Source organism: Tenrec ecaudatus, chromosome 8 (assembly GCF_050624435.1).
Source record: "Tenrec ecaudatus isolate mTenEca1 chromosome 8, mTenEca1.hap1, whole genome shotgun sequence".
In the NCBI taxonomy this organism is placed as follows: Eukaryota; Metazoa; Chordata; class Mammalia; order Afrosoricida; family Tenrecidae; genus Tenrec; species Tenrec ecaudatus.
In genome coordinates, this window is record NC_134537.1 from 35970312 (window position 1) to 35976696 (window position 6385).

The 6385-nt window shown below is 43.8% G+C and overlaps 1 pseudogene; it reads left to right on the forward strand.

The window, feature by feature from the left end:
- Positions 1–4918: 4918 nt before the first annotated feature.
- Positions 4919–6052, forward strand: LOC142454260 (large ribosomal subunit protein uL3 pseudogene; annotated as a pseudogene).
- Positions 6053–6385: the final 333 nt, after the last annotated feature.

Consider the following 6385-nt stretch of genomic DNA (forward strand, 5'->3'; position numbering starts at 1 on the left):
ATAGCTAGCTAGCTATTGATTCTCAGTAATCTTTGATTTTATCTTAATGAGATTTCAATTTCCTAATAAAGTTGATAGTTTTTCCCCCTGTAATTGGAATCCCAACATATTTTGCATGTAAGACTGCCTTGAGACTTTCCAAAAGATACAAAAAATAATCACAAAGGTTTTGTTGCTTCACCTTGTAATAATGACAGGTACCATGGATAATTAGATTTTAAAATATGTGTTAAATGGGAAGAGTTGTTAAATCAGAAGGTACTTAGGCTTTCTAGAGTAGATTTACTTGGGAAAATGTCACTAAGCTAAATGTTTCCGGAGTCATGTGCTGTTTGGGAAGTTCCTGGAGGTCTGGCAATGCCCTCACTGTCCATGATACCTGCTTCTTCAACAGAGCCTTGGTATTTCTTGTCCAGATCAGATCACACAATTATATTGTTAGCAGAATTTCCATTACTTTTAGATATGATTAACTTGATCACGGCTTTGCTTCTTTAATTAGAATCTAGCATCTTCAGCACCAGCCATTTTCAGTTGGACATTTACATCACTTATCTAAGAAGTGTTATTAATCGACGGTTAGCACCCACTCTGTTGTTATTGCCGTGGTTTCTGTGCAGTGGATTCTGACTTCTAGGTCCCTATAAGACAAAGTAGATCTGCCCCCTGGGTCTTCCCAGAGTGCCAGTGCTTGGAAGGGTCATTAGGGATTTTCTCCCATGGAGCCACAAGCGGGGTCAAGCTCTCTGTCTTGGGAACCTTTTAATTCATATGCTTGACATTGTCTTGGTATAGTCTACCTATAGGTTTGGTGTATCCATGGTATATTATGTCTCAGGATTATTATATATTGTATCTGAACTTTTATCTCTGAACGATTATACTCATCCACTCTATAAATTGGTTATAGTCTCAGTTTTTCTTTGCAAATAGGGTTAGTCATTATGTTTGCAGATATATTGTCTGGATCTTGACTTGTTGACTTTATTACTTACTTTGCATGTCATACAAAAGGACAACTTTTCTTGTCGGTTACATTATTCTTGTAGTGAATATTTATTAAATCCTCTACTTTGGAAAATAATCAGAAATCTGTTAGGCACTGCCATTCTAAGCCTTCCGTCATCTACAGATAGTTTCTTGCTTTACGTTGATGCTTCCCCAAAAGTATCTACAATCAGCTGCAGCCCAGATTGCTTTTTTATTTTTTAACCAAAGAAGGACTATCTCAGAGTTCTGTGGAAAGGAACTATGCCAGGAACTCAAGAAGGCATGAACTAAAACAACATAGGGACTATGCTATTGGACCAAATCAGGATTTCCAGAAGTTTAGTTAAAAAGCAAATAGGAGGAAGACATTTTTAAAAAAATGGATTATCGTAGCAATTGTTCAACACTTCTTTCTTGCTATGACTGAGCAGTTGAATGGTATGATGTCTGAAGTTTGTCTTAATAAATTGTTTTTTTTGGGGGGGGGGGGAACAAATGGGTTTTTGAGCTAGCCACTAAAGAAAAAGGGGATCAGGACCAGGTGACATGTGATGGAGTGAAATTGATGAAGGGGGTAGTAGTTTTTGTTTAGAATAATGCTCATTTTTCAATGTTCTATATTCTGAATGTTCAGCACTTTATATTTTTGTTAAACTGGCTAAATTCATAACAATTGAGTAAGCTGGACTTCTGTAAGCTAAAATGAAACATTGGTAACTATATATTTTCATTCTTGCTTGATCCTTCCATAATTGGAAACTCTTTTTGAGTCGTTTTATTCTTACTCTGTAGTTTAGTTATTTGAATAAATTACATACAGATCTGCTGTTCTTTGTGACCTGGTATAATTGAAAACATTGATTATGCAACCATGGCATTTGGAAATACCATATTGAGAATGATATGCATATAATCAGATATGGCCACTTTTAACAAACTAAGGTTGAAATTATGGAGCAAGACTTACCAAGTCCTCTTGAGAACTCTTGCTCACAGGATCCCAAAATGTAAAGATAAGGAAGATCAGTCCCTGGGAGGAACATGACTCTTACTTTTTTTTTTTAAGGATCTCCAGAGGAGATGCATTTGATCAAATTGATTAAAATTAAAAGGTGAAATGCGATGGCAAGCTATAATTGACTCAGCTCCTCAAGAAGTTTTTAAAAGTTCAATGTGAGATTCCTTAAGACAACTTCTATAAAGTAAACTTCAGATCTTTACAGCAAATTACCATTCTCGCTTCGCTAATGATAATGATAGTAAAGTAATCAAATCTAATGAGTCTAGTTTTATTTTGTGATCTAGAATCATTTTTCTTTCCGATTATTTTTGATCAAAGAACTGTGGCTGTAGAGAGAAATGTTGTATGTCACTGGAAAGCTAGGCATTGTTTAAAGTCTTGAAAAAACTGTATAATTAAATTTAACTCAGTTCTCACTTAATTAGACAGCCCTCCCCACCCCATCTGCCATCCTGGGAATCCTGTTTGCTTTTTCTGACAAGCTTCTGCTATCTGGATATGTTAATTGCTAGAAGCTATAAAACTAGGAGGTAATTTCCCTCTCTCCTTAGTCCTGGTATGAAGGAAATCCACTATAAGATAGGGAATCTTGACATGGCTGTCTTTTCTCTGCTGTCCTGTTGTTAAAATTCTCAAACTCGCTGCCATTAAAAGGGAGGAAGATAGAGGGGGTTGTCTCCACCGAATATCCACGCTAAATGAAAATTAGTTGGCCATGCCACAATAAAGGGATTGACAATAAATCAGGCCCACGTGTGACACCTGTGGGGGACAGTCCAAAGCTGGGCATGCGCAGACTAAGGTCACCTTGGTACAGGCGAAGGTCAACCTGGGTATGCACACTAGACCCCAGCAGCTTTATGTCACACATGCACTCAGCTAGGAAGAACAGCCGGTACCCTCTACCACACTTCCTCAAGTGGGGAGTGGGGGGGTGGGACGGGGGAGGCAGAGTCTGAGGGCAGGTCGCCCAGGGCAGAGGGCAGACAGATCTGGTGTGTGCAGTTACCATGCACGCTGCACGCCCTCTCAGTGCTCACTCTCTCTTCCTTTGATCGGTTCCGGGACTACTCTCGGTTCTGTGCCTCCTCTTCACAGCTCTTTTCCACGTGCTTTTTCTTGTTCCCTGGATACGGCCATTTTGGGTGACAAACTTTCCCACGGCCCCACCAAGCGGCCTTGTACGCTTCCCAGAGATAGCAAGTACTCCCCGAAAGGCCCCTGTCCCTCACAAAAGTTACTTGGATTACAAAAGTGCTGTGTGAATTCTTGGTGTTGAGAAGCAAGAACCGAGGAAGACTGTCCCAGTTTTAAGGGCCCAATAGGACAGGGTAGAACTGCCCCGGTCAGTTTCTAAGGTTGTAACTCTTTATAGGAGTCAAAATTCTCATCTTTGTCCCGCAAAGTGCCTGGTGGTTTTGAACTGTTGATCTTGTTGTTGGCGCCCACTTGTAACCCATTAAGCCACTGGCGCTTCCACTGTTAGGCAGTTCCGTGCTAATCAGCTTGGTTCTGACTTGGTTCATTACACACTGTGTAGTCCAGTTCTTTGAGGGACTTTCTCTCTCTCTCTCTCTCTCTCTCTCTCCACTGTGTAGTCCAGTTCTTTGAGGGATTCTCTCTCTCTCTCTCTCTCTCTCTCTCTCTCTCTCTCTCTCTCTCTCTCTCTCTCTGTTTCTCTCTCTCTGCTAACCCTCCAACTTTACCAAGCATGATGCTTGATACCTTTTTTAACAAGCTCATTTCAATATGTCCCAAATCCTTGGGCTAAAATCTCAGTTCTAAGGAGAATTCTGTTTGTATTTCTTCCCCAATAGATTTGTTTATCCTTTGCTAGCAAACGAATAATTCAATGTGATCAATTCATTTTTGCTCTTCCTTCATTGCCCAGCTCTGGTACTCATACGAGGTCATTGAAAATAGCATGTCTCGGGCAGGCACACCTTCACCCTCAAAGTGACATCCCTGCCCTCTAAGACTTGACAGAGGTTTTTAGCAGATTCGCTCCATGGAATACATTGTTTGATTTCAGAAGTCACCCCGCTTCCATTGGCATTGATTGTGGATCCAAATAAAGTGAAATACTTGACCTTAATCTTGTCTCTGTTTATCATGATATTGGTTATTAGTCCAGTTGTGAGGGTTTAGGTCTTCTTTGCATAGTAGGTACAATAGATATCGAAGGCTAGTGGCACAGTAGATTACACAACGAACTGCTAACCATAGGATTGGAACCCCCTTTGCTCCTATAAAGAGTAAAAGGCTGAGAAACTTAAAGGGAAAGAGCTATACTAGTCTATAAGGTTGCTATGAGTCGAAGTCAACTCAATGGCAATTGTAGGTGGTGGGTAGGCTTCAGTCTTCAGGAATAAGTGCTTCAAGTCCTTGGCTTTCAGCAAGCACAGTGAGGTCATCTGCATATTATAGGGAATTAATGAGTCTTCTTCCAATTCTGATGCTGAGTTTCTCTTCATGTCGTCCAGCTTGGGTTTTTTGGTTATTTGCTCAGCAAAGCTAATGATCAGAAAAAGTTTAAATGGAGGCTTCAGTAAAAATGGAGTTAGGAACCGATTACAAGGATCTACATATAACCTCCTCTCTAGGGGATGGACCAAAAAAAAAAGTAGGTGAAGGGAGACGCTGGACAGTGTAAGATATGACAACAAATAATAATTTACAAGTTATCAAGGGTTCATGAGGGAGGAGGGAGCAGGGAGGGAGGGGAGAAAATGAGGAGCTGATAGCAAGGGCTCCAGTAGAAAGCAAAAGTTTTGAGAATGATGATGGCCAACAAATGTACAAATGTGCTTGACACAATGGATGGATTGTGATAAGAGTTGTGCAAGCCCCCAATAAAATGATTTTTAAAATGGAGTTAGGGGTCAACCAGTGGGGATCAACAACGTAATGTCGCACAGGAGGTTCTCAGCACCCGGGTATGGCCTCTGGACTTCCTGCCTCAGAAGCACAGCAGCCGGCACCGCGGGAAGGTGAAGAGCTTCCCCACGGATGATGCCTCCAAGCTGGTTCACCTTACGGCCTTCCTGGGCTACAAGGCTGGCAGGACCCACATTGTGCCCGAGGTCGCCAGGCCAGGCTCCAAGGTGAACAAGAAGGAAGAGGTGGAGGTGGCGACCATCGTGGAGACCCCTCCCATGGCAGTGGTGTGCATGGTGGCTACATGGAAACGCCTCGTGGCCTCCGGACCTTCAAGATGGTCTTTGCCGAACACATCAGCGATGAGTTCTACAAGAACTGGCACAAGTCAAAGAAGAAGGTTTTCACCAAGTACTGCAAGAAGTGGCAGGATAACAAGGCAAGATGCAGCTGGAGAAGGACGTCAGCGCATGAGGAAGTCCTGCTGGTCATCCGCATCAATGCCCATGCCCAGATGCACCTGCTCCCCCTGCACCAGAGAAGGTGCACCTGATGGAGATCCAGATGAACACATGCTCCATGGCTGAGAAGCTGGAGCAGCAGGTGCTGGGGAACCAGGGGTTCAGGAACGATGAGATGATGGACGTCATTGGGGTGACCAAGAGCAAGAAGCTTCCCCAAAAGATGCACCGAGGGCTGTGCAGGGGGGCTTGTATTGGGGCTTGGCACCCTGCCCGTGTGGCCTTCTCGGTGGCCTGCGCTGGGTAGAAGGGCTACCACCACTGCACAGAGATCAACAAGATCTGCAAGATCGGCCAGGGCTACCTCGTCAGGGATGGCAAGTTTATCAAGAACAATGCCTCCACCAACTACGACCTCTCTGACAAGAGCATCAACACTCTGGGCGGCTTTGTCCACTACGGTGACGTGACCAGTGACTTTGTCATGCTGAAGGGCTGCGTGGTGGTGACCCAGAAGTCAGTGCTCACTCTGTACAAGTCCCTGCTGATGCAGACCAAGCGCTGTGCCCTAGAGAAGATTGACCTCAAGTTCATCGACACCACCTCCAAGTTTGGCCATGGCTGCTTCTAGACCGTGGAAGAGAAGAAAGCTTTCATGGGACCACCCAAGCAAGACCGAATTGCCAAGGAAGAAGGCGCATAACAGATGGTGTAGCTGGTGGGATCAGAATAAAGACCTCTTCCAGGGTGGGTGGGTGGAATGGAGTTAGGACTTCTACAGCAACCAGAGCTGTGGTAGTTATATAACTGTCAATTTGAGAATTGAGCGTGTATGGGGTGGAGTCTAGCCTGTCAGTCAGGTCATAGTCAATGAGCCTTCTGTGTGGGCATAGCCTTCCCCTAAGGATTCTGGGAATTCTGGTATTTCCTCCTTGGATGTGGGAGACTTTCTGCTCACCCCTGGGAGACATAGCAGCTGACAAGACACGTGGATCCACCCTGATGCAGCCCTGGGTGCTGGAGAAGCCATGCAGAG